The sequence below is a fragment of the Sturnira hondurensis genome, unplaced genomic scaffold (assembly GCF_014824575.4).
Source record: "Sturnira hondurensis isolate 20B ecotype Veracruz unplaced genomic scaffold, ASM1482457v3 Scaffold0008196, whole genome shotgun sequence".
Lineage (NCBI taxonomy): Eukaryota > Metazoa > Chordata > Mammalia > Chiroptera > Phyllostomidae > Sturnira > Sturnira hondurensis.
In genome coordinates, this window is record NW_028080827.1 from 20404468 (window position 1) to 20430980 (window position 26513).

The window sequence follows — 26513 nt, forward strand, 5'->3', positions numbered from 1 at the left end:
TGACACAGTATATTAAACCATTTTCAAAATATAAACTTGTAAAGTACATTTTAGATTAATATTTTATTATAACCCATACAAATTAAAAAACTAAAACCCACTAATTATTACTAGCCTCTAAATTCAGTTCTTAATTTCCCAGGGTTGATAACATCTAAAAAAATGACTAACTAGTTTTGATTATTTAAATGAGTCAGTGGTTTTAATTAATAGAAAAGGAGATTTGAGCTTTGATGTGTAGTATTTCAATTTCAGCTGACTTTCTAAAGTTGATATATGTGCTTTGCACGTGTACACGGTATCGTGGTTATATAATGCGAATGCTTGAAATATCATTTACTGTGTTTTCTCATTATTTGATTAATGTCTAACATATTAATAGAATTTATTAATCAACTTGTAATTTTAATTGCTATAATGCAACCTTACTTTATTTAATGAAGAATAAAACTGACTCTGTTGTGATCTCTTATGCCTTTGGTGTACTTTATTTAAATGTCAGATTTCCAGATACTTGTTTTTTGTTATAAATCAATGGTTGGCAAATTATGGCAAGCAGGCAAATATAGCCAGCAGCCTGTTTTTTTTTTTGTTTGTTTGTTTTTGTGGATCTGAGCTAAGAATGTTTTAAAAAAATCCTAAAGAGTTGTTTTATAAAAAAAATTTCAACAGAGACCATGTATGTCTGCAAAACCTAAAATACCTATTGTCTTCCAGAAAACATTTGCCAACCCCGTTACAAATAAGTAAACATTTCAGTTTGGGGCATTGTTGAGTGTTAAATTTTCAAAACATTTACTGAAATTCTTTGAACTCTAAAGTGTTTTTAATTATATTTTGCAGAATTAACCTGAGTAAATTAAGATTATAGGGATCATTTTCAAACAACACAAATTTTATATCACATTATTATATTTTTAAAATAGCCGTAACGAGAAAATTTAACTATAGGTTGTTGAGAACCTACTGTATGCTTATGAAGTTTACATAGGCTCATTATAAAAAACGCAAGTGCTAAAGTCCTTTCCTTGTTAGCAGTTTAGTGTGTAAGCATATATATATAAACAAATTGTTTCCTGGTTTTCATGAAGGAATCATATTATACGTAGTGTTCTGTGCCATATCTTTTTTCCCATAATACATTACAGGCTTCTCTCTTCATCTATCACACTTGTGTGTGTGTGCGCGTGTGCAAAACTCCGGGCCATATATGCACACACATTGATAATGGCGTGTATGTGTACATATGTGAGCGTGTGTGTGTATATATACATATTCTAGCTTGTTTCTTATTAAAGACTGTATACTATTCCATGATTCAAAGAAGTTCTTTATTAAAAGACAAACATTTCCAGTGTTTTGCTGCTGAAAATATGCTGGAGTGAACATTACCTGAAATTTAAAGAAAAAAATGGTGGCTTTATTTGATTTGATTTGATTCCCAGCTCTCAAATTTTCTTCTAGTTTTAGTTAATTAATATATCTTGCTGTTTTCATTTTCACTAACATAAATTACTAATGCCAGTATGAATGAGTTGTTTACATATGCATCTAAATTTTATTATAGAAGAGTGGAAATGCATACTGGACACATGTTATATCATATTAGATTATATTTAAATTAAACTTAAGAAAATTCTACATTTTATTTTGCTGAGGCATTTTGCTTGAATATGTTTATTTCTAATTGTGTTTATTAATTGTCTTCTCATGCTTTTGTAGCTTGTTAATATAATTTGTATGTTTTAATGATTTAATACTTCAGGGTACATCTATCTTTATGAACTTATTAATGGGTAATGGGTAAATAAGGAATTACAATTATCACTTGAGTCCAGAATGTGACAGGTAAATTTAATTTTTCATTTTTTACCCTTCCATTTTGACATTGGGTGCACTAGATTTAAACAGATTTTGAGATGTCTTGATGTAAGCTGAATGTTCTTATGGTGCATGGTTCATGTTTCTAAAAAAAAAGAATAATCTTTTTGTTATCCCCCCATTTTATTAAACAATTCTTATTCTTATAATCATTTTAAATTATTTCTTTGAATTAATTGTAAGGTATTTTCTTACCAGAGAGTAATTTGTGGAAGTTTATTTATTCAATAAATATTTGGGGTAGGGAAATGGAATGCTCAGTGAATCTGAAAAAGATTTATTGCAAAAAGGTTGAGTAATCTGCAAATATATTTTAAGGCTCTTTTTGTTTTATTAAATAAAAATTAAAAATCTATAGCACTCGTTAGTGATGTTAAAAGACTATTTCTGTACTTTGTTAATTGAAGTGACTTCATCATAGAATTCAGTTTTCTAAAGGATTACTTTTGCTAGTAGATTATTTGTTTTGTTTTTTATTTTGTTTTATTATTACTATTTTTTAATATATATATTTTTAAAGATTTTATTTATTTATCTTTAGAGGGGAAGGGAAGGAGAGAGGGAGAGAAATATTATTGTATGGTTGCCTCTCATGAGTCCCCTGTTGGGAACTGGCCTGCAACCCAAGCATGTGCCCTGACTGGGAATCAACCGTGGTTGTTTGGTTGACAGGCCTGCACTCAATCCACTGAGCTACATCAGCCAGGGCAGATTATTTGTTTTGAATGTAGCAAAGCAATATTTTCAAAAAAGTTAAGTGAATTACAGCATTCTCTTTGTTTCTGAAACATATTGGGTGGGCCAAAATATTCATTTGTTTTTTCCCCGTAAGATAGCTCTAGTAGTGCTTAGCTATCTTTAAGTTCATTCAAAATAATTTTATTAGATTGTATTGTGACGGCTGTCATATCAACGTCCATTTTTTTAAAAAAACATCAAAATGGGTGGATTTTTGTGTAGCCATTTTAATGTTGAAGATGGAAGAAAATGCAGAACATTTTCTGCATATTGTGCTCTGTTATCTTGAGAAAGGTAAAAACGCAACTGAAACACACAAAAAGATTTGTGCATTGTGTGGAGAAGGTACTGTGACTGATCCAGCAAACGTGTTAAAAGTAGTTTGTGAAGTTTTGCGCTGGACATTTCTCGCTGGATAATGCTCTGCTGTCAAGTAGACAAGTTGAAGTTGACAGTGATCGAATGGAAACATTACTGAGAACAGTCAGTGTTCTACCATGCAGGAGATATCTAAGATACTCAAAATATCCAAATAAATAAAGTTATTGGTGAAAATGAAAAGTGTCTTGCTTTATGTAAAAAAGCATACGGAATTTTTGACCAGCCCAATACTTATATTTATTGTAAAAATAAATTTACAATAAATATATAAATAAATAATATCTTTACAAGCTCTTAACAGCTAACCAATTTGTTGTGATTATCACTTTAGTTTAGAATGTGACAGGTAAATTTAGTTTTTCATTTGTTTCCCTTCTATTTTGGCTTTAAGCCCTAGATTTAAACAGATTTTGAGATGTTCTCATGCAAGCTGAATGTTTTCAATGCATAGTTCATATTTCTAGAAAATCAAAATAATTGTTTTGTTATCCTCCATTTTATTAGATAATTCTTATCCATTATATTTATTATTATTTCTTTAATTTTAAAGTCCTTTTAAGGTCTTTCTTCATTTTGGAACCACATATTAGTGAGAGAATTCTTTTCATTGTCCATAGTTAACTAGAGGAACTGGGAGATGAAGTCAAGGTGGTCGTAAAGTAAAATGCTTCATTTCTTGTGTATTTTTGTCTGTCAGTATTAAAATCTACTTGTTCTATGAGGTCCATTTCAAATGCATTTTTAAAACTTTTCTGTTGCTCTTTCTAAGATTCCCCACTTAATCCATCTGTCCCCCCCCACTTCATTTTAGAATCAATTTCACTTTTCTACATTCTCCTAAACATTTTGTTGTGAGTTTCCCCAAATGGTAAGGGCTCTGCTGTATTCATTTCTAATAGCTATGAACCAGTTACATGGTAGTTGTTCAGTAAGCATTTATTAGCTCTCCCAGTCATTTAAATACAACAGTCTTTTACTTTAATTCAGTGAATTCTAACCATTTTTTAATCCGTATACAACTGTGGTGTACCACATATCAAAAATAGTACCTTGAAGGGATGGAAAAGAGAGTAGGACAAAGAGGTATATCCTTCCCCTTGTTGCTCCACACCTACTCTGACCTCTGTGGTTAATCAATGACTTGGATATTTAATATACTCTATTTTAAAAATTTTCTCTAATTATAAATATATCACATGTTTAATGTAGAATCATTGACACTACTTACTTTAGAGATAAATTTAAAAAAATGTTTTTGCTGTGTTACTGTAGTCATTCATTACTCTGTGTGTGTGTGTGTGTGTGTGTTTATTTCTGCTTTCATTTTAATGAAGAGGAGACTCAAGTACTGACTTAACCCAGCCGGATCTTAGTCACATATAATATTGATTCGTATAAATAGGAGGCACAAAAAATTTTTTAATCTTCACAGTATATTGGGTACCATGTGTTAAAAGTGTATTATGAAATATCATTTTCATAGTGTGCCACTTTTGGTGTTGATGAGTTACAAAATTTACAGAATTATGAAAATCAAATGGACAAATAATTTTGGATTAAAATATTTTGTTAATGTCAATTTTGAGGAAAAATATTTACCCTCAATCCTTTAATATCATTTAGAAAAATACAATTATTTAGAATATTATTGTTTTTATTTATTAAGTTGACTTGTGTTAGACTATAATGGTAAAAACAATTTTTTTTTGCCACAGAAAGAATAATTCTTAGGATGCAGTGCTTTATTTGATTCAGAATTGAATAACCAAATCCATTAATACTCTTTTTCATATCTGTTACAAATTTCTTTATTTCTATGTTCTTTGACTCTGGTACATTTTCAAAGATAAAATACATTTTTAGCATAGTTCTTTAAATATTTATAATTACTTCAAATATTTAATAATTACTTCAGAGGCTAATATGTAGAGAACAGACAGTTTTGTACTTATTTGGAGTAGTTGTGTAAAAGTTGTGAGTCATCTCAAATTTTGCTTTGTAACAAATTTAAACCAAATTATATCTTCTCAAGAGATGTTTTCCTTTTTGTGTTTTTATTTTTTGTTATTTATTTTATTTATTGATTTTATTAGACAAAAAAGAAACATTGACTTGTTCCACTTATTTATGCATTCATTTGTCAATTCCTTTATGGGGATGGAACCACAACTCTGGCATTATCTAACCACCTGAGCTATCCTGCTAGTGCTTCGTTTCAGATTTTTAAAGAATTTGTTCAGCTACACCTGAATAAATTCACATCGCGTATCCACGGATTAGAGATTTCTCAGATTGGTATGAGGAATAATTGTTGACATTGAGTGTTGTTTCTAATGTTCTAAATTGTGTTGTAGTTGATTAATGAAAGATACAATATTCCTTCTTACTGGAACCAGTAGTTAAATGATAAGACTGATGAATGATAAAATTGATACATAGTAACTTAAGCATCTCACTTTAATGTAAAATATGTCTGTGTATGTTTACTTTCCAGTCTTTTGATGTAGGCCAAGGCCTTTCCTTTGAGACTGCTGATTTCGCAATTTTAGATTCCTTAATGCAGAGAGAGCATATAAACACCTGTTAAGCAATATGATTCCAGAATCTGCCAACAACTGGGAGAAACACCTTTTGTAGTTGTCACTCACCTAATTCCAGTATATATTATTTAAAGCAGTGTGCTTTTATTGGGTTTTGCAGAGCATTCAATTTAGTTGAACAACAACTTTCCACATTTACATTTCATCAGTGTTGTAATATTTAAGTTTTGTAATTAGAAGTGTAACTGGTGTAAACAGGTTTGAAAATAAACACCTCTGGTTCTTGGTAAACATCAGTTAATCCAAGAGGTTAGCTAAGAGGACTTCCGCTGATTTTCTTTTGTACTATTCTTGTTTAACTTTCCAAAGAAAATACATGGTAATTAGAAGTTTTCTTTATCTTGCCTAAGAATAATTTAAGTGGTTTCTTCTCTGGAGGAACAACGTGGATGGTAATTTTAATGGTTGAGTTGTTTTTTTGTTTTTAAGAAATTTTTTTGCTATCTGTCCCTTCATGGAAAGGATAATGGGGGGAAGGATTGAGAACAGTAAGGAGGTAAAGAAATCCTGTTACATTGTGTGTGGGTTTTTTTTGTTTGTTTGTTTTTTGGTTTTTTAAAGTATTTTATTTCTTCAGGAAGTCTCAGGAAAAAAATAATTGAGAGTTAGGTTTTTTTTAAAAAATTTAATTATTGTTCAAGTACAGTTTTCTGTCCCCCACTCCCATCCCAGCCCATCCCCCATGCTCCCCACCTCCCTCCCATTCCCACCCTTCTTAGTTGTTCTCCATGTGTCCTTTATACTAGTTTCTGTGGAAATTAGGTTTTGATTGTACAGTTTTATGTTTGTAGTGTTTCCTATAGAACTTAATACAATTTAATCCTTTTCTCATTGAGCACAGTGACAGTAACTAATGAGGATAAAATGAAACAATTCACATGTGTCTTTTCTATTTTTTTAAACTAAAAATGGTCATAAAAACTGGAAATTATCTGTGAAGATGGTCTCTTCTTGTTTCTCCTGATTGTAAAAGTGTCCTAATATTGTTTGGAAAGTATTTGGATGCTACAGACTGAAGAATCTAAAACACTGAGACGTATTTTAATTGATCACATGAATGACATTCAATTTGTGATTAAACAGATCACTTACTTGTTTCATCTTTCTCATTTTTAAGTCTTGAAAGGTGATTTCTATTTAAGTTTATTGTTTGTCAAAAAGTTGTTTACATAAAACATTACAAGTATCTGTTGTCTGGACTATACATGGTATTTGGATTCCTGAGTTCTGTTACAAGTAGATGTAATCTGATGTGGGACAATACATGGATACTTCTAGGGAAGACTGACCAACAACCTAGGTGGACTGGGTTTGTACTCTCAGTATTTTAGAAAGCTAGGTTGACTACTTTCCTTTTTAAAGTAGAATATTTTTGTATAGAAAATTACGATTATTTTAGGCTTGGGAAGATGTATGAGTAATTTATAGAAAACGTTTGAGTTTTTTAAAAACATAGACATGTTTGGTTGCCCTCCCCCCCCTCTATTTTCAACCTACTGTCTGTGCTACTTATTCTCTGTACCTTCTCCCCCCTTCTCCTCCTTCCACTCCCCTGTTGCCAACATGACTTGGTTTTTTTGGCTTAGGAAAAAAGGCATGGATGCTTCAATACTTTGAAATAATTAAAATGACCCATCTTGTTTTGTGCAGTGTGGGTAAGGTTTCTGTTGCATTTTAATAATATTGGTTACCAGTGTTTTCTGCCAAAGGCTCCTCTGGCATTGGATTATATTTCACAGTTTCCTTCGCCTCTTATTTTTTATAATTGAGTTTGCCTTCCTCCACATGCCTAATAGCCAGTGCTTGGAGATCAGGTGGTGCAAATTCAAGGACACAGGCTCTGATAAGTATTGGAAAGGGCATTCAAAGGTTTAATGATTCACTCTACTCTGCTTTTTAAAACTTTGCCTTCTAACAATTCAACACAAGCTGTGATCTTCTCTACTTGAATTTTGGGAAGTTAAAGCCATGTATATAAATGCGTGTGTATGTATATATGTATAAAATGTAAAGTTAGCAATTCATATTTAGATACAATTTAAGAAATTACAAAGGAAATGATGGCTAGAATTGATTACATAAGTATGTGAAACCTCTATGTATTAGTGTTGTTGTTTTTTTTAAGCCCCAGTATAAAAGTAAAGTTGGACAGTGAAGAAGGTTGATAGGGAAAAAAAATCATTCATTTGAAATATGGTGTTGGAGGAGAGCTCTATAGGTACCTTGGGCCACCAGAAAAAAATAACAATTGCATCCTAGAGCAAATTAAGCCTGGAACATAGCTGGAGGCAAAAATGACAAAATCGAAGCTGTCATACATCAGGGCCATCAAAGGAAGATAGTGTTTCTTTGGAAAAGACAGTGATGCTGGGGAAAATAGAAGGACTAGAAAAGAGAAAGGCCAAGTATGTATTATGTTAACATTATAGGCCTTCTGTAACTCGATACCTGAATATTTTAAAGAAAACCTTAATTTTTTTCCTGACTAGTCTAGATTTTAGATTTTTGCTAAGATTTATTCTATTGAAAGGATGTATATATTAATCTTGAAATATTCCTGATGATTTATTAATACTTTGGGGAGCAAAACCATTTTTGCCTTAAAGAAAATGATTTACAGTATTTTTTTAAGATGTAGAGAGACTTTAAAAATAAAATGAAGATTGTAAGGGTCCTTAAAAACAGTAGGGAAGGAGGCAGGAACATACAGTGGGGTAAAGACAATCTGTTCAACTAATAGCGTTGGGAAAATTGGACAGATGCATATAAAAAAATAAAACTAGAGCACCTTCTTACATCGTATTACAAGAGTACACTCAAAGTAGATTAAAGACTTAAGTGTAAAATCTCTGACATTTCTCTTAATATTTTTTCTGATTATCTCCTTGGGCAAGGGAAACTAACTTACTAACTAAATAAGTAAATGGGACTGCATCAAACTAAAAGGTTATTGCACAACAAAGAAAACTTTCAACAAAATGAAAACAACCTGCTGAATGAGAGAAGTTATTTGCCAATGATATATCTGATAAGGGATTAATATACAAAATTTATAAAGAATTAATACAACTCAATACTACCACCACCACCAAAAATAAAAATCCAATTTAAAAGTGGGTTGAGGACTTGAGTAGGCACTTCTCCAAACAGGACTTGTAAATGGCCACTAGATACATGAAAAGATGTTCAACATAAAAAAAATGCAAATTAAAACTACAATGAGACATCATCTTATACTTGTCAGAATGGTTATCATCAGTAAGTCAAAAAACAAGTATTGATGAAGATGTAGACAAAAGGGAACCTTCGTGCACTGTTGGTGGGAATGAAGATTGGTATAGCCACTATGGAGAACAGTATGGAGGTTCCTCAAAAAATGGAATTGTCTTATGACCCAGTGATTTCACTACTAGAGATATATGTATACACATACACACACACACACACACACACACACACACACACACACACACATATATATATATATATATATGAAGAAACCCAAAACACCAATTCAGAAGAATATCTGCACTCCTGTGTTCACTGCAGCATTATTTGCAAGAGCTAAAATATGGAAGCAAACTAAGTGCCTACCAATAGATGAGTGGATAAAAAAGTGATGGTTCATATAAACAATGAACTATGACTTAGCCATAAAGAAAAATGAAATCTTACCGTTGGCAACAGCATTGATGGATCTAGAAGGTGGTATGCTCAGTGAAATAAGAGAAAAAGACAGATGCCATATGATTTAACTTATATATGGAATCTAAAGAAAAAATAAGCAAAATAGAAACAGACTCATAGATGTAGGAAACAGATGATGTTGCCGGAGGGAATGAGGTTGGGAGACTGGGTGACAAAGGTGGAAGGGATTAAAAAGTACAAATTGTTAGTCATGAAACAGTTCTTGGGAATTTAAAGTAGGGAATATAGTCAGTAGTACTGTAATCCCTATGTACAGTGCCAGGTGGGTATTGAAATATTGGAGGAAACACTTTCTAAAAGTCTATGATTGTCTAATTACTATGCCGTATACCTGAAACTAATGCAAAATGATACTGAAAACAAACTATTTGAAAAATAAAATTTTTTAAAAAGGGAATATTAGGCAAAATTTGAAAGTTCTAAAATTACTTAAATAAAAGATAAAATGCAGTTAGAGAAGAGTCAAGTAGTTTATTGATTATTTTCTGTCTTAGTTTGTTCCTTTTTTGCTGATATTTATCCTTTCCATATGTATCAAGCCAGTGTAAAACATTCCAAAAGAACCAAGATCTTAAAGCATGTTTTCATTTTTATGTAAATGGTCCATGGTCATGGAAGTAGATCCTTTCCATCTTTTTCTCTTAGAAGATTTGTGACTTTATAAAAAACATAAATATAAAAATAACATTTTTTATTTTTAAGAAGTTTGTCCATTCAACTAATATACTAAGAACATTGTTTGTGCCAAGCACCATTCATTCTAGTTGGCAGGAAAAGAATAAAACATTCAAGGAGTTCATGAGCTAGTGCAGGAATCAAACATATAGGTTCATCTTATTTTTTTAAAATATATTTTATTGATTATGCCATTACAGTTGTCCCATTCCCCCCTTCACTCCCCTCCACCCTGCACACCTCTCCCCCACCATTCCCCTCTTTCATTCATGTCCATGTGTCACAAATTCTTTAGTTTCTCTATTTCCCATAGTATTCCTGCCCTCCCCCCCCTCTATTTTCAACCTACTGTCTGTGCTACTTATTCTCTGTACCTTCTCCCCCCTTCTCCTCCTTCCACTCCCCTGTTGCTAATCCTCCATGTGATCTCCATTTCTATGGTTCCACTCCTGATCTAGCTGTTCTCTTGGTTTGCTTTTGTTTTAGGTGTGGTTGTTAATAACTGTGAGTTTACTTTCCTTTCACTGTCCATATTTTTAATCTTCTTTTTCTTAGATAAGTCCCTTTAACATTTCATATAATAAGGGCTTGGTGATGATGAACTCCTTGAATTTGACCTTATCTGAGAAGCACTTTATCTGCCCTTCCATTCTAAATGAAAGCTTTGCAGGAGAGAGCAATCTTGGCTGTAGGTCCTTGCCTTTCATGACTTGGAATACTTCTTTCCAGCCCCTTCTTGCCTGTAAGGTCTCTTTTGAGAAATCTGCTGACAGTCTGATGGGCACTCCTTTGTAGGTGACTGTCCCCTTATCTCTTGCTGCTTCTAGGATTCTCTCCTTCATTTTAATCTTGGTTAATGTAATTATGATGTGCCTTGGTGTGTTCCTTCTTGGGTCCAACTTCTTTGGGACTCTCTGAGCTTCCTGGACTTCCTGGAAGTCTATTTGCTTTGCCAGACTGGGGAAGTTCTCCTTTATTATTTGTTCAAATAGGTTTTCCACTCATGGCTGTTCCTCTTCCCCTTCTGGTACCCCTGAAATTCGGATGTTGGAACGTTTCAAGATGTCCTGGAGGTTCCTAAGCCTCTGCTCATTTTTTTGAATTCTTGTTTCTTCCTTCTTTTCTTTTTGGTTGTTTCTTTCTTCCTTCTGGTCCACTCCCTTGATTTGAGCTCCAGTTTCCTTTCCATCACTATTGGTTTCCTGTGCATTTCCCTTCATTTCAATCAGTTTAGCCTTCATATGTTCCTTTAATTTGTGGCTAAAATCAACCAAATCTGTGAGCATCCTGATCACCAGTGTTTTAAGCTGTGCATCTGAAAGGCTGGCTATTTCTTGGTCACTTAGAATTATAGGCTCTGGGGCTTTGAGCTGTTCTTGAGTCATAATGTTTGGTCTGTTCCCACGTGTTATGTTTGAGCGGCAGAGCCCTAGGTGTTCACCAGGGCGGAGCAACCCAGGTCGCTGGGTTGTGACACTGCATGTGCGGGCAGGGTCAGAGAGGGGAAAAAATGGAGCTTTGCTCCGCTCTGCGCTCTGTCTCAGATTTCTGTCCCCTCTGCGGCTTCCCTCAAGCAAATTGGGCCCCTCTGGTACTGGTTTCTGGGTGTGTTGGGCCTGTGTACTCTCCAGGACCCTGTGGGTCTCTCCATGAACTCTCTGTGGACCTAGGAGCCTCTCCTGGCCCCTCAACCCCGAGAAAGTCTTTCCAGTTGGTGTTTTCAGGCTCTAATTCCCGTTGCTGAGGCCCTAGCCTGAGCGATCTGTCTCACTGTTCGCTCCTTTGCTTGGTTTATCTGCACTCGAATGTGTGACCGCAGTCAGCCAGCCGCCCTGCGCCCTCGGTCCACCCGCTCAAATGTGTGACCATAGTCAGCCAGCCGCCCTGTGCCCTCACTGGGTCTGCCCGTTGCCACCCCACTCCTGGGATCCACCAACCGCCTCTGCTTTCGCTCCTGGGTCGGTTGGACCGAAGGATCTTTCCAGCCCGACCCCCGCTCTGCCGCTGACTCCTCCCCTCTTACCAATCTGGCTGAGTGGATTGTTGTTGTTGGACTTCCGTACAGTCAGTTTTTACTGTTTTGGCTCCGTCTTTGTTTCTCAAACTTAGCTGTCTTTAAATTTAGTTGTGGGAGGGGGCACAGTGTTTCCACCTATGCCTCCATCTTGGCCGGAAGTCTCCACATAGGTTCATCTTAGACAGCACAAGGCAAAGTAAACTAAAAAACACGACCTAGGGTCAAAATTAAAGGGATTATACTTACCAGGGAGCATAGATTTAATTTAACATTTTTGTCTTGTGGAGTAGTTGAATCAGAAATACTGAGGGTGTTTATTATTAAAAATAGAGATTTCCCCATTCCCCAGATCTTCTGAGTTACACTTAACACCATAGGATATTATACACAGCTTCCCAGGTAGATCACTTCATTTTTTTGAATTACTACAAAATGTATCATGAATAGTCCTTTTTGTGGATAGAGGTTGTTTCCATTTTTTTGCTCTATACCATTGAGCATTCTTTTATATAGAAATACATATTTTTTGTTCTTACGTATTTCTTTAAGTGCAAAGTAGTTTTCCAAGGTCAGAGGATATACATACTTCTAAGTTGCCATTAAATTGCATCCTCTACACCCCCCCAGAGTTTATACTCTACCAACATTTTTATGAGAGAGCTTATTACCTACATTTTTTTAGTAGTTTAAAATTTTAACAAACTGATAAAAGAATACCTTGTTTTAATTTATATACCTTTGCTTACTTCTGAAGTTGAACATTTTATAATTTTTATCCATTTGTACCCTGAATTGCTTGTTCATGTTCTCAGCTCATTTTCTTCGTTTGTATTTGTTTTTCCCTTATTGGCTCATGCTTTCTATATAATGCATACTAGTCAGCTCTCTATTATATGTTGTAAATATCTTGGTCTGTCATTTACTATATAACTTACAATATCTTCCATTACACAGAAGTTGAACAACTAAGTTGTCTCTCAGATATGTGGGTTATGATGTTTGGATTTTTTAAAACAGCTTCATTGAGATATAATTCACATACTTCAAATTTTGTTAAACCTTATGGTTTTTTAGTAGTTTATTCATGGAGTGAGTGGTACCTTGATCACCATTACTTAATCCAAAAAATTGTATTACCTCTAAAGGAAACACCGTACTGATCAGCAGTCACTCTCATTCCCCTCCTCCTCCTCCCAACCCCCGAAAACCACTCATCATCTTTCTGTCTCCATGGATTTACCTAACCTGGAGAGTATATAAATGGAGTCACATAGCATACGTCATTTTGTGACTGGCTTCTTTCACGTAACATGATGATTTCAGGATTTATTCATGTGATAGCATACATCAGTGCTTCATTCTTTTGCGGGGGGGAATATAATTATTTTTAATGGGATGTGTCTAATTTCCTGTTTTAGAATTTTTAATTTTGGTCAAAAAACATAACCATTTAGTCATATTTAAATGTACTGTTCAGTAGTGTTAAATGTATTGGTTTTGTTGCACAGTAGACCTCTAGAACTTTTTTATTTAAGATTTTATTTATTTTCAGAGAGCGGGGGAGAGAGGGAGAAAAAAAGGGAGAGAAACAATGATGTGTGAGAGAAACATCAGTTGGTTGCCTCCCACATGCCCCTAAAGGGGAATCTGGCTTGCAACCTAGGTATGTGCTCTGACAGGGAATTGAACCAGTGACTTCTTGGTTCTCAGGCGAGCACTCAATCCACTGAACCACATCAGCCAGGGTTAGAACTTTTTTAACTTGCAAAACTGAAACTTTATTTATTAAATAACTCACAATTTTCTCCTCCCCACCCCCCAGCTGCTAGTAATCACTGTTGCGCTTTCTCTTTATAAAAATTTGACTAATTTAGGTACCTCATATAGTGGAATCATATAGTACTTGTGTTTTTGTGAAAGGCTTATTTCACTTAACACAATGCCCTTGGGCTTCATCCATATTGTAGAATGTGACAGGATTTCCTTCCCATATAAGGCTGATTTATATCCTGTTGTATGCATATACCAACCACACTTGGTTAACCATTAATCTGAGGATCAACCTTAAGGGTTGCTTCCATTTCTTGGCTATTGTGAGATCTTGCTTTCAGTTCTTTTGAATATACAATCAAAAGTGGGAGTATTGGATCATATGGTAGTTCTGTTTTTAATTTTTTCAGGAACCACCACACTGTTCTCTAAAGCTGTACCGTTTTGCATTACCACTAAGTCTGTACATGGGTTCCATTTTCTTTGCATCCCTACCAACGCCTGTTTTCTACACCCCCCACCCGCTGCCACCATTAGCCATCTTAATGGGTGTGAAGTATAGTATCTTGTTGTGGTTTTGATTTGCATTTCTCTAATGATTCATGATGTTGAGCATCTATTAATTTTTCTCTGCAGAAATGTCTCTTCAAGTCCTTTGCCCATTTTTTTATTTGGTGGTTTGTTAATGTTGAATTATAGGAGTTGTTTATTACAGGAGTTACTTATTCTGAATATTAACCCCTGATTAAATGTATGATTTCCAAATATTTTCTGCCATTTGTAGGTTGCCGTTTCACTCTGTTGATTGTATCCTTTGATGGAGACAAGTTTTTCAGTTTGGTGTAGTCCCAAGTTGTCCATTTTTGCTTTTGTTGCCTGTGTGCTTTTAATGCCATAACTAAGAAATCATGGCCAAATTCAGTGTCATGAAATATCTGCCCTCTGTATTCTTCTAGAAGTTTCATAGTTTCAGGTCTTAAATCCATTTTGAAGTTTTTGTATATACTATAAGCTGGGGTGTCCAGCGTTTTGGTGTCTCTGAGCCCCATAAGAAGAAAAGTTGTCTTGGGCTACACATTAAATACACAAATACTAATGAAAACTGATGAGCACAAAAACGGTTTTAAGTAAATTTACATAGGCCACAGGTTGGACACCCAAAGGAAGAGTCCCACTTCACTCTTTTGTATGTGGCTATCCAGTTTCCTGAACACCGTTTTTTCAACAGAAGCCCCCCTCCCGCCCCCGTGTGGTCTTGGCACCCTCGTCCAAGATCATTTGACCTTACATGCAACGGTTTATTTCTGGGCTCTTCTGTTCCATTGGTCTATATGGTTTTTATGCCAGTGCCATACTGTTTTGATTGCTTTAGCTTTGTTATTTGTTTTGACATTAGGAAAAATGAGGCCTCTGACTTTGTTTTTATTAGTTTTTCCAAGATTGTTTGGGCTACTCTAAGTCACTTGAGGTTCCATATAAATTTTAAGGTGTTTTTCTATTTTTGCAAAAATCACTATTGGGATATTAATAGGGATTGCATTGATTCTCTAGATCACTTTGGGTAGTATGGATAGTCTAACAATATCAAGTCTCCAATCCATGAGCACTGGATGTGTTTTCATTTGCTTGTGTTAATTTTTTTAGCAATGCTTTGTAAGTTTTCAGCATATAAGTCTTTTGCTTCCTTGGCATTATTACTGTTTTATCTTTTTAAATAGAAAAGGGAATTGTTTTCTTAATTTCCTTTTCAGATTAGTCACTGTTAGTGTATAGAAACAAAACTGATTTTTGTGTTGATTTTATATCCTGTAACAATCTTGGATGTTTATTCTACTAATTTTTTTAGTGGTCTCTTTAGGGTTTTCTACATATAAATCTTTTCATATGTGAACAGAGATACTTTTCAAATTAGGTTGCTATTTATTTCATTTTCTTACCTAATTGTTCTGAGTCCTCTAACTAGGACCTCTAGTGTGACGTTGAATAGAAAGTTGTCTTGTTCCTGATCTTAGAGAAAAAAGTTTCAGTCTTCTGCCACCGAGTGTGATGTTAGCTGTGGGTTTTTAATTTTCTTTCTCCCCTTCCCCTCCTTCCCTCCCTCCCTCCCTCCCTTCTTTCCTCCCTTTCTCCCTTCCTTCCTTCCTTCCTCATTCAACATGTATATTTATTGATTTTAGAGAGAAAGGAAGAGGAGTGGACAGAGAGAGAAACATTGAGACATATCAATTAGTTTCCTCCCGTATACACTTCCACCAGGAATCAAATCGGCAGCCCTTTGGTGTCAGATGACACTCCAGCCAACTAACTGAGCCACCTGGCTACATAGGCTCTTTATTCTGTTGAGATAGTTTCCTTCTAGTCTTAGGTACTCAGTGTTTTTAATTATGAAAAGACATTGAATTTTGTTAAAAGATTTTTCTATATCAGTTGGGGTCATCGTGTTTTTTGTTCCTCATTTTGTTAATGCATATTACATGGATTAATTTTCATATTTTGAACCACCCTTATTATGTTCCACTGATCTTAGTTGATTATAGTATATAATCCTTTTTATATGCTGTTGAATTTGAAGAGTAGACATTCTTATTTTGCTCTTTAGAGGGAAAGCATCTACAGTCTTTTACCAAGTATGATGTTAGTTGTGGATTTTTCTCATAGGTGCCCTATTTGTTGAAATTTTTTAAGTCATGAAAGTATTTTGGAATTTATTTAAATGCTTTTTCTCCATCTTTTGAGATGATCCTGTGGTTTTTGTTTTTTATTTTATTAATATGGTCTATTATATTGAATGCATTTCATATATTAGACAGTGGCTTTTGGATTCTGCTTGAATTTTGTTGCCGTATCGCCAAGATACGTAAATTAACAGTCTTCTTACATTTCTATTTCTGCCATTTGTGGGGTTTTAAAAACTAATTCTGGATTTTGCTTTTTTTTTTAATATGAGAGTAAGGCTCTTCTTTCTCCCAGACTTTTTTGAATGAGTAAGTGGATCTTATTTCTCCACTAACATGGAATTATTGTATTTAGTTTTTCATTGTTTTACAGTTTTTGGATAGACAGTGCATTTATTTGAGACAGAAATCTAAAATTACAAAAGGGGTTTATAATGAAAAGGAAGTCTCTCCTCCATTTATCTTAATCACAGGTGGTGCTTTCAGTTCCTTCTATGTCTTTCCAGAGAGGTCTGCATATACAGATATTTGCCTCATTATTTTTTTAGCATCTACTTAGTGTGTTATTAATTGGACTATGCTTTATTAAATACTCTCTTACTGATTGGCATTTAGGTATTTTCCTGCTACAAAAAACAGTGCTACTGAGAATATTCTGTGACACATATCACTATACTAAAAGACACATTCCTAGAAGAATGTACATTTAAAATTTTGATAGATGACAAATTTCTCTCCAAAGGTTTGTATTAATTCATAGTCCTGCTGTCTGTACAGAGAATGTTTTCCCCTATTCCTCTAGCAATACTGTTATTACACTTTTTGATCATTTCTAATAGGTGGATATTTGCAACTCGTTATAGTTTTAACTTGCATTTCCCTTAAGAGTGAGGATGAAGGTTTTTTATATATATGTTTGAGATGATTATATTTCTTTTTCTTTGAATTGTTCAAGAACTCTACCCATTTGAAAAGTGGATTATTGGCCCTGTCTGGTGTAGCTCAGTGGATTGAGCGTGGGCTGTGAACCAAAGGGGTCACCTGTTCAATTCCTAGACAGGGCACATACATGGGTTGTGGGCCAGATCCCCAGCAGGGGGTGCACAAGAGTCAACTACACACTGATGTTTCTCTCTCCCTCTTTTTCTTTCCCCCTCTCTAAAAATAAATAAATAAATAAATAAAATCTTTACCAAAAAAAGTGGAGTGTTGGGCTTTTTCCTCTCGTACATAGGATTTAAGGAATTTAGCACATTGTTATATAAATTGCAATTATTTTTCCAGTGTGATATCTTTTGACTCTACTTATGATTAGTGTTGAAAATTTACCATTCATTCCTCTTTTTTAAAAGATTTTGTTTATTAATTTTTAGAGAGAAGGGAAGGGACGGAGAAACATCAGTGTGTGGTTGCCTCCCATGTGTCCCCCACTGGGGACCTTGGCCTGCAACCCAGGCATATGCCCTGACTGGGAATTGAACTGGTGACCCTTTGGTTCACAGGCCCGTGCTCAATCCACTGAGCTACACCAGCCAGGGCCCATTCATTCCTTTTTATTGCTGAGTAGTATTGTAGTATTTCATGGTATGGCTGTATGACAGTTTCTCTGTCTTTTTACCTATTGAAGGGCATTTTGGTGGTTTTCTAGTTTTTGTTTCACAAATAATGTCATCTCCACTTGCAGTATATGATAGATTCAGATTTTCTGCATTCTTGGCAGCATATTGTTACTCTTCATTTTAGATGTTTAAGTAGGTATGTAGAGATATCTCATTGTGTTCTTAGTTACTTTATGTATTCTAGACACTAATCCTTACTCAGATACATTGTTTGCAGCTATTTTCTTCCAGTCTATACCTTGTGTTTTTTTAACTTTTGATTTTGAAATATTTATAGATGTATAGGAAGTTATGAAAAAGTATACATGAAGGAATGTCCTGTGTACATTCTTCATTTAGCCTCCACCATTGTTAGTATCTTTCCTGACTACAGAGAAATACCAAAAGCAGGAAACTGACATTGGTACAGTTCACAAAGCTTATTCAAATTTTGAGTTATTTTATGTATTCATTTGTGTGTGTTAAACTGCCACCACAATCAAGACATTAACTTTCTAATACTATAAGACCCCTTCTTGCTACCTTTTCATACTTTGACTCGCCTTCTTCTCCTGTCCCTAGTCAGTTCTCTAGCTCTAAATTATGTTATTTCACCTATGCTATATAAAAGGAATTATGCCTTGTACATCCTTTGAAGATTGGCTTTTTTCATTAGCATGATTTCTTTGAAGTTCATCTAAGTTGTTCATATCAGTAGTTTTTTCTTTTTATTTTTGAGAAGTATTCTATCACACAACATGCTACCATCTGACTAACCATTTTACCCACTGGAGAACATTTAGATAGTTCATTGTGTGGCTATTTTGAGTCAAGTTGCTAAGACTGTTCATGTACAAGTTTCCCATTTTACATTCCTACCAGTCATATATAAGTGATCCAGGTTTTTCTGCAGCGTGGGCCAGCATTTAGTTTTATCACTAATATTTATTTTAGCCATCTGATAGATTTGTAGTGATATCTCATTGCTTTTTAATGGCTAATGACATTGATTATGTTTTTATTTATTTGTTATCTGAGTATCTTCCTCAATGAAATTTTTCTATATAGCTCTTGTCCATTTTCTGATTGGAATATCAGTCTTTTTATTGTTGAGTTTTCAGAGTTCTTACTATATTTTTAGATAAGTCTTGTTTTGAATATGTGGTTTGCAAGTATTTTCTCCTACCTTGTAGTTTTTTTTAATCTTCTTAATAGAGTTGTGGAAAACAAAATTAAAATATTTTTTCTTTTATAGATCATGCTTCTGGTGTCAAGTCTAAGAACTCTTTGCCTAACCCTATGTGATATTTCTCCTATGCTTTTATCTGAAAGTCTTATACTTTATGTTTTACATTTAAAATTATGATCCATCTGTCATTACTTTTTATATAAGGTAAAGTTTAGGTCAAGGTTCATATTTGGGTATTTGATTGCTCCTGTACCATTTGTTGAAAAGGCTCTTCCTTCATCGAATTGATTTTGCACCTTTGTCAAAATCAGTTGTCTATTCTTGTGTGGGTCTATTTCTGGGTCCTCTGTTCTGTACGACTACTCTATGTGTCTGTCTCCCAGCTATATATACTACATGATCTTGATTACTTAGCTATATAAGAAGTAATTTCTCTAACTTTATTATTTTGCTTAAAAGGTTTTTGGGGGCTATTCTAGTTTCTTTGCCTTTCCATGCAAATTTTAGAATTATCTTGTCTATCTACAGAAAAAATCTTGCTGTGATTTTTGATAGACGTGCATGAAACCTGCATATCCATTTAGGAATAATTAATAGTTTTTCAATATTGAGCATTCCAGTATGTGAGCATGGACGAGTCTGCATTTGTTTAGATCTTTGATTTTGTTCGTCAGTATTTTGTAGTTTTCAGTATACAAGTCCTGTACTTGTTTGTTACAGCTCTACCTAAGTATTTAACTTTTTGAGTGGTCACCGATATTAATTATATTTTACATTTTTATTTTCATATGTTTATTGCTAGTATATAGAGATAGAATTGATTTTTGGTTGTTTATTTTATGTCTTGTGACCTTGCTAAGCTCACTTCTTAGTTCTAGGACTTTTTTTTTTAATATTTGGGATTTTTACATTGACTACTATGCCATCTGCAAATAGGAACAGTTTTATTTCTGCTTTTACCATTGATGTGCCTTTCATTCACTTACCTTGCCTTATTGCAGTAGTTGGGATTCTAGTACAGTGCTGAATAATACTGGTAAGACCGAATACCCTTTCTTTGTTTTCAGTCTGAGGGGGAAAGCCTCAGCATAAACTAATTGTTTTTCTGTTTTCAGACTTTTTCTCTTTAAGTCCACCACCTTGTTTTGTATTTTTTAAAAACTTTTAAAAGAATTCACATTTGCCTGATAGAAACTTTGTTATTTGTTTTGTTTTTTTAACCAACCTTTTGTGGCATTTTGTTTTAGGATGTCCATTGCATTTAAACATGTAATGGCTTTATTGAGATACAATTTACATACCATACAATTTACCCTTTTAAAGTGTACAGTTCATTGGTTTTAGTATAGCACCACTGAATTTTAGAATATTTTCATCAGCACAGAAAGAGACCATGTACTCATTACCAGTCACTCCTCATTCCCACCTTCCCTAGCCCCTGGAACTACTAATGTCTCTATGGATTTGCCTGTTTTGGACATTGCGTGTAAGTGGTATCATGTAAAATGTGACCATTTGTGGCTAGCTTCTGTTACTTAATGTATTTTCAAGGTTCATCCATATTGTAGCATGTATCAGTATTTTATTTCTTATTACAGGGAAATAATATTTCATTGTTGAGAAGTACCACATTTTATTTATCCATTCATCAGTTGATGGATATTTGGATTGCTTCTGCTTTGGGGCTACTGTGGATGATGCTGCTACAAGTATTTGCATGGGTATATGTTTTCATTTATGTTTGGTATATATATAAAAGTAGAATTGCTGAGTCATGTGGTAACTCTGTTTTAACCTTTGAGGAACTGCCAGACTCTTCCAAAGAAGTTGCACCATTTTACATTTTACAACTACCAGTAATGTATGAGGGTTCTTGTTTCTTGTCAACACTTATTGTCATTTTGATTATAGCCAACCTAGTGGGTGTGAAGTGGTATTTCATGATAGGTTTTCTCACTTATAAATAGCAGTAATATAGTTTGCTTTTAAAAAACTTAAAATGTAACTTACTCTCATTTTCATGTTATCATTACTCTATTTGGTCTTTGTTCTGCCATCTTTTTCTGGCTGTTTATTTTTGTTTCCTGACCAGTAAGATGAATTACGCTTTTTTTGTTTCCCTTCTGTTTTCAGGTGGTTTGAGAATTCTCCCTTCTATTACTATTTAATAAATATTTACTATTTAAAACTTACCACTTTTAAACCTAAAATTTTCTACCAACATCAACAATTTTTCAGTGTAACCAATGTGTCTTATCTCTTTTTCCCTCTTCATTAATTTAATTTATTCATTGATTTATTTTGTCAGGATTGTATTGATGGCTAGTTTCTCAAGACTTATATTAACAAGTAATGTTTAGAATCATTGACAAGCATTTTTCCCTCATTGTGGGGTAAGAATAAAAAATCTAAATAGATTAATAATTATGGGTATGAAAGAATTGCTGTAAAATGAGGAAATATACATTCATTTTTAGTGCTTTACTTAAGATTGTTTGCAAGGACTCTAGTACATAAAATTGAAAAGCTAAGAAGCATTCAATTCAAAGTAGGTGGCATGGGGAGGGAATAAGAAAGTCTGATGAATGCATTGAGAAATGAGTTAAAGCTCAACCAAAAGAGTGGAGCTATAATAATATTTAAAATGTCAAATTATAATTTTATCTGTCTAGCAGATTAGGAATTCAGATTTTCAAATTCACGCAGGATGTGAATCAACATCCTCTTTTTTAATACCTATTTATTTATATTTTTAGAGAAAAGGAAAGGAGAGAGAAAGAGAGGGAGAGAAATATTGATTCAAGAAACACTGATAGGCCCTGGCTGGCATAGCTCAGTGGATTGGCCACGGGCCTGTGAATCAGGGTCACTGGTTCAATTCCCAGTCTAGGGCACATGCCTGGGTTGCTGCAGGTCAGATCCCCGGGGCGGGGTGGGGGTGTGTGGGGGGGTGGGGCATGAGAGGCAGCCACACATTGATGTTTCTATCTCTCTCTTTCTCCTTCTCTTCCCTAAAAATAAATAAAATCTTAAAAAGAAAAAAAAGAAAAGAAACACTGATTGGTCACCTATCATATGTGCCCTAACTGGAACTGAGCCTGCAACCTAGGCATGTACCCTGACTAGAAATCAAACTGGCAGTCTTTCACTTTGTAGGATGATGCAAAACTGAGCCACACTGATTAGGGCAAACTTACTTGTTAGTAGAAAGAATACATTATTGTTTATCATACAGCATTGAAACTATAAAATACATTTTTACCTAAGATGGAAGTTATGTAGAATTGATCTCATGGTTAACTTTTAGATAAGTAAATTCACCATATATTTGTATTTATCATTTGTATATTTGCGTATACTTCATTCATGCTTATGCTTCCTCACCTGAGGACATGCTTATTGATTTTAGAGTTGAAGGGAAGGGAAGGAGAAGGAGAGAAACGTTGATATGAGAGAAACATTGATTGGCTTCTTCTTGCACATGCCCCAACCAGGGGCTGACCCTGAAACCTAGGCATGTATGTGTCATCACTGGGTATTGAACCCACAACCTTTCAGTTTATGGGACGACACTCCAAGCAATTGAGCCACATGGGTCAGAGTGATTATGGAGTGCATTTGAAGTTAATTTTAAGTCAAGATCATATTTATGTAACATTTATGTTCTGCATATTAATTTTCACCTCACTATAAAGACCTAAGTTTGCATAATCAGAAGAATATTTGGAAGACAATGAGACTTTACTTAGTGTGACTAGAATAAAAAGTGCAGGAGCTTTTATACCTCATGAATAATCTAATTAGCCTTTCCAAGTGTGCAGCTTACTTTTACTCTGCTCCCCAATCTAGCATTTCACCTCTAGTTTTATCCTGTTATGCTTAAAAATATATATTTTAACTTCACCCAAGGATATTTTTTCATTGCTCTTAAAAGGGCGGGGGGGGGGCAAGATACATCAATGTGAGAGAGAAACACTGATCAGCAGCCCTCTTGTATGTACCCCAACCAGGAATCAAACCCACAGCCTGGGTATGTGCCCTCACTGGGAATTGAACACATGACTTTTTGGTCTATGGGACGATGTTCCATCCAACTGAGCCACATGGACCAGGCCCCCTGTTATGCTTTTAATGTAACTTCTGAAATGTGTTTTAACTTTATGTAAAATGAAATTACAGTTAGTAATGATAGTGGTTTGCTTTATCTCTTATTGATCTACATAGATTAACTTTTTATATAAAATTATAGGGTAGGCATGCATATTTTTGATAACAACTCACACAATTAAACATTTTACCATATAAAAAATGATAATTACCGGTCTGATTCAGTTCTTCAACTGAAAGTCATTGCAAAGTATACTTTTTCTGTACGGTGAACTACAATTTAGATATTCATTTAGTTAAAGTGATGCGCCCTTTTCCAATTGATTTTGTATACTCTAGTTTGTATATGCATGCATTTGCATACATTAATATGTGTGTATAAGACATAGTACATTTGTTTGTACCCAGAGTTGGAGAGAGGAAGAGAAAAAGAAATGAGAATGCATGTATTAGAGGTATTCAGCAATTTGTACTCCCTTTCCTCCCTTATCAAAACTAAAAATGGTGATTGAACCTGTCCCTGTGCTCATGAGGAAAGTAACCTATGCTTCTAGAATTTCTAGATTCTATGAAAGGAGAGTGTTTTGGTACATGAAGGTGAACTTCAGGAGCAGGAAGAAATTAATTATTTTCTTACCTATGTACAAAATTGGTCCAGCCTAGCTTTCATTGGGAGGAGATCGTTTTTGGCATCTTGCTCTTTGTCTTTATTCGTACTTCTCCCACTTCATATTGCCCCCTTCTTCAACTCCTCACTGTGGTATTTTCCCCGGGGCCTGTATATGGCACATCTTGTTAAACCCCACGAAACTCCTCCATTTACCTTTCAATATTATCTATAAAATAGAAGAAAACAGTCTGATCTATAGAGTGAAGGGAGTTGGTTCTAAAAGTCAGTGTATGAGTCTGACTGTTGAAAATTCCTGAAATTGTCCATGACAGTAGTGTGCCATGTTAAATCAATGTACAGCACAGTAAGCTTTCCTTCAGCATTGGGTCAGATTGCTGTTTTTTTGGCTGAACAGAAATGAAGTGGGCTTATATTTAGGGGCATGTTGTGTGAGGGAAAAATCATTACCGGATCCTTAAAAGACTAGCGTCATATTTAGCATGGCAGGATGTTCTTGTTAGGAGAGTACAAAGAAATAGACTGAGGAAGGGAACCAAACTCTTCTCCCCTGGGGACAGTGGTAAAACTAAATATCTGGCATTTTTATGGTTATTTAGCACCATAGAGGAAAAATGGTTTTGAACATTGAGTTAAATCTAAGGAGCACACTTCTGCTTGGGCATTCTTCTGGTTTGGCTCCATTAAATTAATGTTGATGTTCATAATTTCTAGTTTTGTTTTTTTTTTAAGATTTTATTTATTTATTTATCTATCTTTAGAGGGGAAGGAGAGAGGGAGAGAAACATCAATGTATGCTTGCCTTTTGTGCATCCCCTGCTGGTAGTTAGCCTGCAAGGAACCGGTCTGCAACCCAGGCATGTGCCCTGACTGGGAATCGAACCGCGATCGTCTGGTTCGCAGGCCCGCGCTCAATCCACTGAGCTACGCCAGCCAGGGCTCATAATTTCTAGTTTTGAAATAGGTTTTCTACTTAGGGATAGGAGTATAGGATTGTAGCTATTTGTAGGTTTACCTGTTTGTAATCGTGTGTTTGTGAGGGATTATTAATTTACAGCTGTTTTTCCCCTTTGATCATCACACGTATGCGTGAATATAGATTCATTTGCCACCACCTTCAACCTCATGGGTCCTCTTAATCCTTATCAGAAGGAATTCCATTTCTTCCTATGGGAAAGTAAACGTACTAGTTTGTGAGGTAGAGTTCTCTTAAGCGTATTTCAGGAGTACAAATCAGTATTTACTTAAATGCCTGGAATTTCTACTTTGTATATTATAAATATAAATTAATTATGAGTAAATGTTATTAAATGCCTAATATTTACACTAGATAATTATAGTATTGGGGGCCTTTTCTGGGTTAATGATTTTTTAAGCTGCTACTCAAATTTGAATATTTTATACTTCATTCAAAAAAGGAAAGGATAGTGTAGAATAAATTTGAAAATGGCTATTTAAGTGATACCTAAGTGCAATTATACAACTAGTAGTAATGCTTGATGAAAGATAAAGTGGCCAGCACTTACAAACAGGAAAAAGGTTGATGGTAAATACTTAATGTTTATACTTAGCTAGAGAAAATAACACACTTAAGAAAAAACTAAGTGCCCAGAAATTTCATTTCAATCTGAACTACCAGGTAGAAACATTTAAAATAACTCCCCTTGCTAGTCCAAAATGGTAGTGTAGTTAGAAGCTTCTAGCTGCTTTTATTCAAGAACTCTTGTACAAGAAAACCAAGAGAATCAACTGTGAGGAAATGTTAGAACTAATTAAGGATTCAGCACTAGAGCTAATTAAAAGTTAATGTAAAAAAATGAATATTCTTGTTCAAATCTGCAAATGATAGAAAAATCCACCTAAAACTGATATAAACACAAAAGTTAATCCATTTAGATTATAAAGCAAAGAATGAAGGGCTTGATGCTGAGCACAGTGAACATCACCAAGATCCTTTCTTGACCCTGCACTTTCCCTGCCAGTTTCTACCCCACTGCCCTGTTCCTCATGGTGGCAAAATTTCATGAGCAAATCTTTTGTAACCTCTTTCTCCAGTTGTTCACCTTCCATTCTTCTCTAAATTCACTCCAGTCAGGCATTTGCTCCAGTCACTCCACTGAAACCTCCCTTGTCAAGAAGATCTGTGATGCCAAAGCTAATGGTCTCTTCTCAATCCCCAGCTTCCTGGATCTGTTAGCAGCATCTGACTGAGTCAATCAGGTTCTCCTATTTGCAGCAAGCACAATGTCATTCAGGACACTTCTCTGTCTCTTGATTTTCCTTCTAGCTTACTGGTCATTTCTAATACTTCTTTGCTTGTTCCTCTTCTTCTCCCAGACTTCTCTATCTATACTTAATTTCTTGGTGAGTTTATCTTGTCTCAAGGTTTTTAAGAGTAGTTTAACATTGAGGGTCTTAGTTTTATATCCCAGTCAAGACTTCTCATTAGTTTCAGAGTCATATCCAACTTCCTGTAAGAAAACATCATTCAGATCTTTATCTCAAACTTGTTATATCCAGAAGTAAAGATTTGTTCTTTCTTCCAA

At 34.6% G+C, this 26513-nt stretch overlaps 1 protein-coding gene across 3 annotated transcripts in view; it reads left to right on the top strand.

Moving 5' to 3' along the window:
• Positions 1-26513, top strand: part of PIAS1 (protein inhibitor of activated STAT 1) — a 108310-nt gene that overhangs the window by 24007 nt on the left and 57790 nt on the right. The gene's annotated exons all lie outside the window — the stretch shown is intronic.